The sequence below is a fragment of the Leptonychotes weddellii genome, chromosome 4 (assembly GCF_054177405.1).
Source record: "Leptonychotes weddellii isolate Sample4059 chromosome 4, ASM5417740v2, whole genome shotgun sequence".
Classification (NCBI taxonomy): domain Eukaryota; kingdom Metazoa; phylum Chordata; class Mammalia; order Carnivora; family Phocidae; genus Leptonychotes; species Leptonychotes weddellii.
Window position 1 is genome coordinate 142,147,166 of NC_138372.1, and position 14,171 is coordinate 142,161,336.

Genomic DNA, 14,171 nt, shown 5'->3' on the forward strand with positions numbered 1-14,171 from the left:
CCCATATTTTCTTGCAGAGCCTGCATGACCACAGGATCTGTCTCATCAGCTGCTAGTCACGTGTAATAGCACCTCTAGCAAAATCACTCAAAAAATAGTCCCCTTTTTTCCTCCCTCATCAATTGCCTATGTCAGTAATAGGGAATTAGCTTTAAAAATATAATCTGATTGAGTACATTATGTTGACCAGCCTTGTGCATTTCCACCCTGCACTTACTTCATTGTCTCTGTTTTAGAAATGGCCTTAATGCCTCCTGGTCTCAACATAGAGCAAAAAGGACCATCTGGACACCACATATGAGGAAATCAGACATCTCTAGGTTAAATCATGCCCATAAGGACAATTTCTTGTCAGATAAGCTGCTGTGTACTTAGTCTGATAACTAACAAAATTACAATATGGTAATTTTAACTGGAAATTGTCCATTTTTATCCTCAGGTTTTCTCTTTTATCCCCATTGGTAACCACCCTGTGAGTTCTACTCCTATGCACTAGTGTTCAAAGCAATCCCCAGCTTTTTTGCAAGCTGTGGCAGCTGTGAAATGTCTGGACAGCAGAGAGTGTTGTGCTGTTGGCTCGTGCATCATAATGCAGTGGGGGTAGAAGCACATCATTGTGTAATGGAATAATTTGCTTTCTCCCTGGTTTCTAGACACATCACAAAATAAACACAGCAGTAAAATGAAGGGTAAAGCGTATTCGGTGAGTTTTGAGTCACGTTACTGTCGCTTGCGAGGCTGTGTGACCTTAAGCCCGTCACAAACTCTTTTTTTTTTACCTCTGGCATTCTTATCTGTTAAATGGGATGTCTTTCCTCAGTTGTTTTTCAAATAGGATCATGTACACCAGAGGAGCCTAGTCAATCATCTGTCCTCTATGCACTACCTGCAAACGTCTTATCTTTTACTCATAGTGAACCTTAACTGTTGCCATCATTTGAAAAATCAGAAGATGTGGGGCGCCTGGGTGGCTCAGTCCATTAAGCTTCTGCCTTTAGCTCAGGTCATGATCCCAGTGTCCTGGGGTCGAGTCCTGCATTGGGCTCCCTGCTCAGTGGGGAGCCTACTTCTCTCTCTGCCTGCCGCTCCCCCTACTTGTGCTCTCTCTCTCTCTCCTCTCTCTCTCTCTCTTTCTCTGACAAATAAATAAATAAAATCTTTTTTAAAAAATCAGAAGGTGTTACACTGAAAAAAATCAAGATTTCTAGATTCTCTAGAAACAGGATTATCTGGCAACACCACTCCCCTGTTCCCACGTGGCAACTAAAGGCTATGACACAGCCCCTTCTCCTTTAGATAGCAGTCTTTGCTACAGTACACTTCAGTCCCCATCTGGCCTGCTTTACACACTTCTGTTGCCTGCCTTGTCCCCATAAGCGTTGAGTTTGTCACCTTTGATGTTTATAAAAACACATTGAGTTTTAGCTGCAATGTCCTTGACAAACACACTCGATTTGGACCTTGAAAACCAGCTTTCTAATACTGGTTCTTAAACTTCTGTAGATCATGGAAATTTACTGGGTGAGAGTAATTTCCCTGTGCATTAAAATGTTCATAACAATAGTTACATAATGGAATTATTGAAATAATTTGTATAAAAGTATTTTGTAACAACAAAACACTAAAACACTAAATATGTAATGATGATTTGGTACTTCGCATACTTCTTTTTAAGGACAAATACAAGAGACTTTATTCATTAGACCTTAAGTTAACCAATATTTCAAAATCTGATGTAGCAAGACTTTATAAGGTGAATTACGTAGAATATTTGTTTCTAAATTTTGTTATGGGAGGATCTGTTAAACTGCATTTTTCCTCAATTTTTTGAGTAAAGAAGTAGAGATAATGATTCACAAGAATATTGTAAAATAAAATATATGTTCAAAAGTTATTTGTGTTAGCTTGAAAAAGAGTTGTACATCAACCAATGGAGGCTCCAATACTACATACCTTTCTTTATTGATCTTTTTTCAAATCTTCCATTGTCTTTTCCAGGATATCTCGGTTACAAATGAATTTTAAATGAGGTAACCATGTTGTAATAGATTGAAAATACCTATCACAGGGCCTTGCTCATTTTAGGAGTTCAAAGAATGTTAAAGCTCAATGAAACAGAACAAGAGCAGAAACAAAAATAAAATCTGGTTTTGCTACTTGACCTGAGTTGCCCCGTTCCCTTGCTTTAAACAATCAGGAATAAATTGTGATTGATAATGATGCCTTGAAATTAATAACATCCTCCTGCAAAGAGTAGGGAATATTTTATAATTCTTCCTAATTATGTATGTCATTACCTACTTTCTCATTCATCTGTTTAATATCCTCCATGAGGCAGGCAGAATCGGGTATATAGTATTACCTAATTTTGTATGAGATAAAAGGAAAATAGAGAGATTCAGTGCCTTTTCCAGGGTCAGTCAGTAGAACTGGTAGAAGAACTGTGGCTGTAACAGTTAGATTACCTGAATCGTCAGTCCTCTTGACAAGAAAAAAATCTTCTGGGGCACCTGGGTGGCTCAGTCAGCTAAGCGTCTGCCTTCGGCTCAGATCATGATCCCAGGGTCCTGGGATTGAGCCCTGCATTGGGTTCCCTGCTCAGTGGAGAGCCTGCTTTTCCAATTCCCTCTGCTGCTCCCCACTTGCGTTCTCTGTCAAATAAATAAATAAAATCTTGAAAAAAAAAGAAAAAAATCTTCTGAGTCCTTGATATACTTTAAGCATTTAAAATATGTTTATTAACTGTAAAAGACTTTTGAGTCTGTAAAATGCTTCATGACACCAAATAATAACTATATCTTTACAATAGAAAAAGCAAAGTTATTCATTTCTTCATTGAACAGTCATTTATTAAATACAACAAAAATCACACAAAAATATCTAAAGGTAAACAGCAAACTGTGTAATTACCACAAATGTAACAAAGCATTATATCTGTATTTATTCATTAGTAAAAGAGCTTATATGAATGGATAAGAAAACCACTAAAACCTGAATGAAAACTGTATAAGGGATATGAAAATATAATTTACACACACACAAAACTAAAATGACTAATCCAGTATAGCCAGAGCATTCTCTGTAGTAACCACAACTCATGAGTCCTCAGTGGTTCCTCACTGTTCTGAAAATAGGGCCAAATTTCTTGGCATGCCATATACATTCTTCTAATAACACGATCCCTTATTCTCTAGCTATACCGTTCACCACCCCATCTCCTCACATTCCACCCTGCCCTCCTGCATTTCAACCAGTTCTCAGGATCCATCGTGCTATGCTGTCTCTTACCCCACTACAATCCCACCATCCCTTACCCCTTTGTATTCCAGAATATGCAAAATGTAAATCAGTTACAAAGCATGCTATTTAGTTCAAATGACATTTTTTTTTTTGTAGCAAGAGTTTCTGGAGAAAGGAAGCAGTGCATTGATTTATATTCTGCTACAACCTCCTTATTTTATTGGCAAACAGTAACAGTTTGTCTATAGGTTACATTGTGAGTAGTACTGTGATACAGTATGTGATTGTGTGCATATGTTGTAAGGAAAGTGCCATCCTCAATTTACTCAGTCTTTTTTTTTTTTAAAGATTTTATTTATTTATTTGAGAGAGAGAATGGAAGAGAGAGAACGAGATGGGGGAGGGTCAGAGAGAGAGGCAGACTCCCCGCTGAGCAGGGAGCCCGATGTGGGACTCGATCCTGGGACTCCAGGATCATGACCTGAGCCGAAGGCAGTTGCTTAACCAACTGAGCCACCCAGGCGCCCCTCAATTTACTCAGTCTAACAGTGAGAGTAACAATGCCCACCTGAGTGTTGGATTCCCCATATCTCACAGTGGGAAGAGTCCTAACTACCGTGTGTTATTTTAGAGATGATCCTTCCGGTAGATGTTCAGTGGTACAGTAGCAATGGAATAATTATTAGATCCCTTTCTGGTCCCTTCCTTTTTCTCCCTCTTAAATGAATAGTGTCAGAAATAAACTTATATTCCAACAAACCAAAGTCCAGGGCCAGATGGCTTCACTGGTGAATTCTACCAAATATTCAAAGATTTAATACCTATCCTTCTCAAAACTCTTCCAAAAAATTGAAAAGGAGGGAATGCTTTCAAGCTCATTTCACAAGGCTAGCATTACCCTGATACCAAACCTGGACAAGGACACCACAAAAAAAGAAAATTATAGGCTAATATTCCTAATACATAGATACAGAAATCTTCAACAAAATATTAGCAAACCAAATTCAACAATATATCGAAAGGATCATACACCATGATCAAATGGAATTTATTTGAAGGACGCAAGGATGGTCCAACATCTGCAAATCAATCAGTGTGATATACCACATTAGCAAAATAAAGGATGAAAATCAATGATCATCTCAATAGATGCAGAAAAAGCATTGACAAAATTTAACACCCATTTATGATAAAAACTCAACGAAGTGGGTATACAAGGAATGTATCTCAATACAATAAAGACCTATATCTGACAAATCCACAGTTGACATCATACACAATAGTGAAAAGATGAAAGCCTTTCCTCTAATATCAGGAACATGACTGTAATGCCACTTTTATTCAATGTGGTATTGGAAATCCTAGTCATAACAATTAGGCAAGAAAAAGAAGTAAAAGTAATCCAAATTTAAAGGAAGAAGTAAAACTGTCACTATTTGGGGATGGCATGTATTATATATAGAAAACCCAAAAGACTCTACCAAAATGCTGTTAAAACTAATAAACAAATTCAGTGAAGTTCCAGGATACAAAATCGGTGTACAGAAATTTGCTGCATTCTACACATGAATAATAAGCTATGAGAAAGAGAAATTTAGAAAACAATCCCATTTATAATTGCATCAAAAAGAATAAAATACCTAGGAATAAATTTAGCCAAGGAAGTCAAAGACCTGTACAATGAAAACTATAAGACCCTGGTAAAAGAAATTGAAGAAGACATAAATAAATGGAAAGCTATTCCATGCTCATGGATTGGAAAAATTAACATTGTTAAAATATCAAAACAAATCTGATTCAGTGCAATTCCTGTCAAAATCCCGATGGTATTTTATACAGAGCTAGGACAGATAATTCCAAAATTCCTACGGAACCACAAAAGACCCGGAATAGCCAAAGTGATTTTGAGAAAGGAGAACAAAACTGGAGGTATCATGCTCCCTGATTTCAAACCATATTATAAAACTATGATAATCAAAACAGTATGATATCAACATGAAAATAGACACATAAGTCAATGGAACAGAATAGAGAGCCCAGAAATAAACCTATACATTATATGGTCAAGTAATTTATGACAAAGGAGCTAAGAATATACAATGAAGAAATAGCAGTCTCTGCAAGAAATGGTGTTGGGAAAACTGAACGGCCACATGCAAAAGAATGAACCTAGACTACTCTGTTACACTAAACACAAAAACTAACTCAAAATGGATTAAAGACTTGAATGTAAGACCTGAAATCATAAAATTCCGAGAAGAAAACATAGATGACATTGGTCTTAGCAATGTTTTTTGGCTATGACTTAAAAGGCAAAGGAATCAAAAGCAAAAATTTTTGAAAAATGGGAGTACAACAAACAAAAGCTTCTGCACAGTGGATGGAAGTTGACATATTATGCTAAGTGAAATAGGTCAGATAGAGAAAGACAAAATAACTGATGATTTTACTTATATGTGGAATCTAAAATACAAAACAAAACAAAACAAACTCATGTAAACAGAAAACAAACTGGTGGTTACCAGAGGGGAAGGGAGTTGAAGGGTGGGTAAAATGGGTGATGAGTGGTAACTAGATTTATGCTAGTGATCATTTTGTAGTGTATACAAATATCAAATTATAATGTGCACCTGAAACTTATGTAATGTTATATCCCAATATTATCTCAATAAAAAAGAAGTAAACTCATAGATCATTACAGCACAAAGGACCTTAGAAGAGACCAGTTGGTATAATGTAGACTCTATGACCACTCTTCTATGTGCTACATGTTTTCTTGCTCAACACTCACCTCATTTACAAATAAAGATTTGATGTTCACCTTCCCCAGGTGATTGAGCTCTATGAGGTCTGTCACTCTGTGGGAGAAAATTGCCCAGTCCCTGCTTCCCCTTGTTTGATAAACTGCCTGATACAAAGTACCTCTGAATAGCTAAATGGTTACATGAATGAGTCAGTTATACCTCAGAAAACTGAGGGTGACAAAGTTATACAAATCATATAAAGGAGTTACTGAAATTAGGAGGGGACAATGAAACCTACATATTCTCCTTCTAAGTTACTTATAAGCAGGGTGATTAATATCAGCTAGATCTTATTGTCATTCTGTAGTAAGTACCACCGAGAAACACAAAGCCAAGAACAGAGCCAGTGAGTGGAAGGCACAAGTGGCTGGCTGGTTGGATGTCAGTCTGCTCTTGAAGGAAGGAATTAAGGACTGGCCTCTTCATTGAGGTGTCCTTTGAGCAGAAATCTGAAAATAGTGAGGAGGTGATTCATGATGGACATCTGGAGAAATTGTTCTAGACGTGGGGAAAAATTGAGGAAGAGCGAAGGAGTTGGCATTGCTAGCATATAGGAGCTTTGGGAGTTAAGAGAATTTTAGACATTAAGGTTACAGAGATGAATGTTGTGGTGGGGAAGATAATAGGTTCTCACAGATAATCATAAGGGTGGAAAAATATTGGAGAGTTTGACATGGTGAGATTTATACATTTTCATAGGACTTTTCTGCCTGCTGTGTGGAGAATAGGGGACAGAGCCGAAGAAGGGAAATCATTCAGAACACCAGTACAACAGTCCAGGAGAGAAATGGCACACTTAATAACATGCTATGTCCACTGCAAGGGAAGCTTGGAAATGTGATCTAGCTGTATCCTGAAAGGGTAGGGAAAGCGGAGGTTTGGAAACCTCACAGTCTCTGTCATGGGATTCTTTAAATCCCACTCCAGATGAGTAGTTTACTGGGAGAGTGTCCTCCTGTGTATGGCTTCAATTCAATCTATTTGAGTACTTATGTTGTAATGAAACTAGGAATAGTCTCCCTCCCTGCACCCCTTTGGCATGTGACCACAGAGAAGCAGTGGTTCTCTGATGCACATACAAACTGCAGATCAGTCTCAAATACGAATTTTGTTTGCACTTTTAAAGCAATCACCATTGTTCCAACAGCCTTGTGAATCAAGAAGGACATTTTATTAGGGACAAGAAAGGGAAAGAGTAGAGAAATGACACAATGGATGACCACAAGGTTATCCCTGTGGCTTTACTTATCCACAGTGTACATTCTGAAGTCTGCATGCTTGTGTGCGCACAAAGGCAGCCATTCACCAGCCACACACAGGCAGGCACACACATACACACACACACACACACACACTTTGACAGTCTTCCCTTCTTCACAGAGAACATTATATTTCTGGTTTCCTTGGCATGTCTCATGATAGCCTATCTAACCAAAATCACCAAAGCTGCCTCTTTTCTTTCCACTGGTTTCTTCATCTATTAAAAATCAACTGAGATAATCCTCTCTAAGAAGCCTACTCTGTCTTTTCCAGGTTGAATTAGGAGCCCTTTCTCTGACCTAGACTAATGTGTGTATATTGCTTTAACACACTTATCAAATTCTATCCAATTCATGTGTTTATCACTAGCTTGTTAGTGCTTTGTGATCAAAGACTGTGTGTTCATTTATGTATCCCCAATATTTAGCAGTGTCCAGTGTATAGCAGGTGTTTATTAATTGTGGTGAATGAATGAGGGAATGAGTGAATCAGTGGACCATTCTGAGTTCAATATGACAAGGAATGGAAAACACACTGAGGACATCATGACACGGCAAAGTTCACAGCACATTGTGTAAGCATTACAGGTAGAGAAATCACCGATGAGCTGATTCCTCCTCTTTACAAGTTCTCTGGCCAGAAATATATCAGGCCACATTTATTTAACAGATTTCAAAACAACTAAGTGATACTGAATATAGCAACCCCTTTAGTTGGTTATTATTTACTTAATTGCTCACATATACCCACATATCCCTGCTTTGTTTCACAGAGGACTTGAGATCAGGATGCGGAATGCATACATTGTAAATTTAGCTTTTCTCTATGAAAGGACAGCTTTACATAAGCTTTTAAAATATAGAATGAGAATTGAGGTTTTAAAACATGAAGTTTTGTCTTGAGAGATCAGCTTTTGTTGGGTGGTATAATTTTGCAGATATTAGCATAAACACTCCAGCAAAGCCAAGATGTTGGGGATGGGAAAAAGGTGGCAGGGAGCCAAAAGAAAGTACTGTAATTTGGTCGAAATTAACAGGCAGCTGTTAGGTCATCTCTAAGCTACCACTTCAGTATGCTGAAAATTCGGGGTGGGTTGAAACCAGAGTCAATTCCAATGAAAATGTGGTTAGTTAAATGGTCAACATGGTTAAAATAATGTACCAAATAGCTAAATAAGGAGTTTGACATTTACAGTTGCAGAAGAGGGAAAGGTTACTATGGTGGATATGAATTCTCTTTAACTAGCAGTTTCCTCATCTGTACGTGGGGTTCGTAAAGTTATCTTGCTGGGAGAGTATGAAAGTTGGGCACCTAGCAAGTCCAAATACATAGTAACGAGGAAACATGGCAAACGACGTGGACCAGCAACAAACTACCAACATTGTAGAAGAGCCCCTGGATCTCATCAGGCTCAGCCTGGATGAGCAAATTTATGTGAAAATCAGAAATGACAGAAAGCTTCGAGGCAGATTACATGCTTATAATCAGCATTTAAATATGATATTCGGAGATGTGGAAGAAACTGACTACTATAGAAATTGATGAGGAAACATACGAAGAGATATATAAATCAACAAAACGGAGTATTCCAATGCTTTTTGTCTGGGGACATGGTGTTGTACTAGTTGCCCCTCCATTAAGAGTTGGCTGAAACAAAGAATTTACCATGTATGGAATATAGGAGCTTTTATATGATTGCCTCTTTAAATGTAGAAGACATTCAAAAGAGAAACCTGTGTAAATTTTGATATTAAGAAATGACCAAGGATTCTTCCACTCCTGAAATGAGTTGACTTGCAGATAACTCAAAAATTCTTAAGCTAAAGGGCATTTTAATTTTCTTCCAACCCTTTCAATAAATGTGATCACCAAGATGCAGGGGAAAAAAAAAAACAAAAAACAAATACATAGTAATGAATAACCTTATTGCAGATGTTCTATCTGATGCCCTCCAACTCTACCAAAAGAATTTAACCTGCTGAGGTCAGCAAACAAGTTTGTGGTTCTTTATTGCTGGAGCCACCCAGGAATCCTTTATTCACTAGGAACTTTATCACTCACACTGTTAATTACGAAATATATGCAAACATGCATTTGATGAGAAAAATAATTTCAACATTAAACCACCATTTTGAACCCTTTTGGTGAAGTTTGGATGCTATGATTTAAAAAAATAAAATTAATATAAATTTGCTTGAGTAAAACATGTTACCACCTGAAAGCACTGTCCAGATAATGCTTCTGCGACAATGGAAATATTCTATTCTGCACTGTCCCCTATGGTGGTCACCAGCCACAGTCAGCAGTTGAGCACTTGACATGTAGCTAATGAGATTAAGGAACTGATTTTAAATTTTAATTAACCTAAAATGATTAGCCACGTGTGATTAGTGGCTATCATATTAGCATAGATTCCTACAAGGTTAGTTTATTAAACAAATAAGTAAAATATAAAACATTTCAGATGATAATAAGCACCATGTAGAAAAAGCCAGGAAGGGGAGATCATGATGTCCTTGTGAAATTTTAAAATATTTTAGTGTCCTGATTTATTGTGAATGTATAGGCCGTTTACCGATGTTCCATTTTCAATCATAAAAATATTTTCTACTCAAAAAAAGTAGGAGCATTTTTTTTCTTTTTTTTTATCACAAGTGATATTTTTGTGACAAACTTATAAGGAACAAATTTGATTTTTTTCCAACAATGCCTTGGTATCTATGTTTATTTTAGTTTAGTCAGTCTTGTGGCAACTTTTCTATCATGTCTTGAAACCGAGTGGAAGGCAGATTGCAACTTTTGCATTCCACTTTTGGAAAGTTGTTATACAGTCTAACCCAGGTAAGATATGTAAAAATACATACCTTTATCATCATAAGATTGCAAAGCAGTTGATATATTTCTGGGACTGTGTCTGTTAAAAAGTAAAAGAATGTTTCATTTGGGGACATTAAGACTCAGTATTTCATAAAAATAGACAAAAGCAAATCAGACTCTGTGAACTTATCGTATTTGAAATAACACAGAGCTTTTAATATTATCAAATAAAGTAGACCTCCAGGAAGCTTCAGATGACTATATAATTTTCCAAATTAATGTTAAAAAAGAAAAGTCAGTTTTGATTGGGAGCTATACTGAAACTCTGACTGGGCCAACTGGGAAACTAGGCTATCATACTGATCGTGATATGTAATATATTCCTTAAACTTTATTGATTTTCTATAGTTCAGTACAAAATGAGCTCAAAGCACTTCATGTATTTTATCTCATTTGTCCTCACAACATTTCTGTAAGATAGGTAGGGGGGCAACTGTAATTAAAGATTAGATGTGTCAATTTTCCATTGTTATGGAAACGCATTAAACTGGAACCTATTCAGCCTGCCAACCAAGACAATTAAGTAGTCGTTTCACTTATCAAAGTACCAATTACTTGATTTTTTTTGTTACATCATAATTTTCTCTCAAACTAATCCTGCATCTTCCATAATTTCAAAGTTCAACACTAGTAGTACTTCTTGGGAACAGTATTTTGGGAGGCTTTCTTTTGTGAAATTTCCTAAATAACTCTTCTCTTGTCACCAGCTCAAGTTCATGCACAGGGCGTTAGGGTATGAAAACAAGTGCTCATTTTTTTAAAGTCAGTAACATATGTTTGAGGCATGTTAGGTAATATAACTAATTGCAAACACTTCCTGCTTTGCCTCTTTTTTTTTCTTATTTACTTAGGTCCTCAAAACTGTGCTATATGGCCCAACTGCTTTTCAAACAAGTAACTACTCCATCCCTATTATTTTATAACATTTATATTTAACATTTATATTTAGCACACAGTGTTGATGTGAAACATTTTTTAAATCATATAGGTAGTGATCATAAAAAAATTCAGCTTTAAAGTTTTTCTACCAAAAAAAGTTAATCACACCATACATCTTCTTTTTTACTACTTCTTTTTAATTTCACATTATTCACCATCTCTACCAGTAACTAGGAAGAAAATATTTCCTTCCATTTGTGTGACAGAGACTGCTAGCTACTCACCAAAAATCCAGGCTCCCCTCTTCTTCCTGTGCACACAGATGGAGCAAATTCCCCAGGCTCCCTTATAGTTCAATGCAGGTAGTGACTGTTTTTACCAGTGCCCTGGACATGGGAGCAGTGGCGACTAACTCCAGGCCATGTGTGCCTTCCTGTGATTTTTTTAATCTAACTAACTCAGATGGAGATGATGCCCAAGGTGACTTTGTAAACAACATGTTGAAGACATCAGCGTCACCATCAGCCTAGGTCTTTGAATGACTTTGTGGAGAAAAATCATGCTGCCATTTTGTTCCCCTCCCCAGCACAATACCGTAAATGTCTATTGTGAGGGAGCCATTATACATCCCGGGGTATATTCATTATAGCAGTTAGCCTGGGATAACTACTACACCACTTAAAATGTGTGTTATCACAAGAATACAAATATTCAAGAGAAGCTTAACAAGTGAGGTAGATATAAAACTATGGGCAAATATTTATTCAGATAAATCCCACTGGCCACAAACTACCAGAACACAAACCCAGGAAGCCAAGGGATTACTTACTGGGTTAAAATTGCCTAGAAACTTGTGAGCAAGATGTACACTTTATAAATAAGACCCAGAACTGCATATATATTTTTCTAGCCCTAGTTTTTCCACAGTATGTGTCCGGTTGATACCAAACCTTACTCAAATATCTTACCTAACACCGACATTTTTGTAGAACCTGATTTGGAATATATAAGTGAAAAAAAGGATGAAATATGAAAAATGGATATCAAAATCTGAAGCAGTGAAATAGGAGCATCAGAAGAAAATTGGATCACGAAATGGAGTTCCTGAACAGGAAGGAAATTAGAACATGCTTATAAGGACTATGTTGAATTAGAAATATGTGAAAATTTAGCTGCTCGAGGAAGTGGCATGGGAGGATCAATCAAGAAAAAGGAATATAAAAAGAACACATTATGGAAATGGGGAAGGAAAAGAAATAAAAGAAGAACACATAGTATATTGAGTATAAATTTTTAAGCTCTAAGGGCGAGGAAGGGCAAAAAGGAAAATAAAGCTGAGTGAATTAATGTTGGCTAAAAGGGGTAAGTGGAATCAAAGGGGGCTCTTAAAATTATATCAGGTGAAAAAGAAATACTAGAAAGAAAGTGGATCCATAAATAACCTGAAAATGGATGGAATCAATAATGTTTAAATGGTTGAACTACTCAACTTTAAAATGTTTTAACTAAAATAATGAAAGTTATGGAAAATTATTAAGTTATGAAGAGCTATAAATATGGCTAATGATAAAATTAAGTAAAAGAATATTAGAATGATTAAGTTGGTCAGGAGTTCTGATGATATGTATCATGAGGATCAGAGGGTTTCTCTAATTAATTTGCCATCTCCTGTGTCTTATTTTTAAAGAAATCATAGATAATGAAGAAACTAGCAAAAAATAAAAGGCAAAAGTAAATGTGATGCACTCTTAAAAATGTAGTTTTATTAATTGTGAAAATGATTATAGTTGGTTTTAATCAAGCAAAATCATAATATACATTAAGCAAATGTTTTGGATGGAAGAGATGAAATGTTTAATGAAAGAAAAGATTATCAAATTTTGATCAAGACATTTAAATTTTCTATAATTTTATTTGATCTATGGGCTATTCATAGTTTATTTTGTTCAGAATAAATTTAGTAACATAGAAAATTATTGGGAGCTCATCAGAACACAGATGTTCTGTATTCTCATATATATACAAATATATATTAAAGAAATACTTACAGGGCGCCTGGGTGGCTCAGATGGTTAAGCGTCTGCCTTTGGCTCAGGTCATGATCCCAGGGTCCTGGGATCGAGTCCCGCATCGGGCTCCCTGCTCAGCGGGAAGCCTGCTTCTCCCTCTACCTCTCTCTCTCTCTGTCTCTTATGAATAAATAAAATCTTTAAAAAAAAAAAAAAAAGAAATACTTAACAAACATAAGTAATATATATAAATATAATCATATAAAAACATGTATGTTTCAAGGTATATATTTTTGATTACCATTATTTACTAAGTTCAAACAATAAAACTAGATCTTTAGGAATGTATGACACCATTCTGAATGTGAGTCACGTACATAACAAATATAAATTACTGTTAGAAGTATTTTATTAAGCCAAGAACTTCAAAATGTAAGGATTATAAAAAGAAGCATGTCCATCACCAATAAATTACTCATCAGTGTTCAGTTGTGTTGCCTACATGGTGGCTCTACCCTATAGGTTGTCCTCCCCCTACACTGATCTTTTTTTTTTCATTTTTCACAAGGGTCAGGCTTTGTTCTGCCCAGGGCTTATGCATATGCTGTTTATCCCTGTATACTTAACCCCCTCTGACTATCCACCTCCACTCTTTCCTTGACCTAAGCATTTTGAACTCTTCCTTCATATCTTAGGCAAAGCATGACTTCTCTCATGAAGTCTCTCATGACTTCAACCAGGTCAATTAACCCTGTAACTATTACCCTGTATTACAGCCAAAGACACATCATACTTTAAAAAAAAAAAAGACGTAGATGTTGATATCATTGTTACTGTTGAAAGGAACCTGAAACTTCAATACATTTTATCTCAAATATTAGAATATTTTTCTATCTTTCATGTTTTCTTTATAGACCTATTAAATGTACTCACCAGTGAAAAGGTCTTTTAAAAGTTATAATAAGCACAAAATTCACATAAGCACTGTGGCTGACATGGAAACTTAATACAATTCCGTTTTTTCTTCATTGATGGAAATAACTGAGTTATTAAGATTTGATTACTAAGATTCTCATAACAAAGCAATTCTTTTTTTTTTTTT

General features: G+C 36.1%; 1 protein-coding gene and 1 pseudogene across 5 annotated transcripts in view; both read left to right on the plus strand.

The window, feature by feature from the left end:
- ZFPM2 (zinc finger protein, FOG family member 2) overlaps positions 1 to 14,171 on the plus strand; it is a 421,250-nt gene that overhangs the window by 330,714 nt on the left and 76,365 nt on the right. The gene's annotated exons all lie outside the window — the stretch shown is intronic.
- Positions 488 to 12,217, plus strand: LOC145720959 (U6 snRNA-associated Sm-like protein LSm3 pseudogene; annotated as a pseudogene).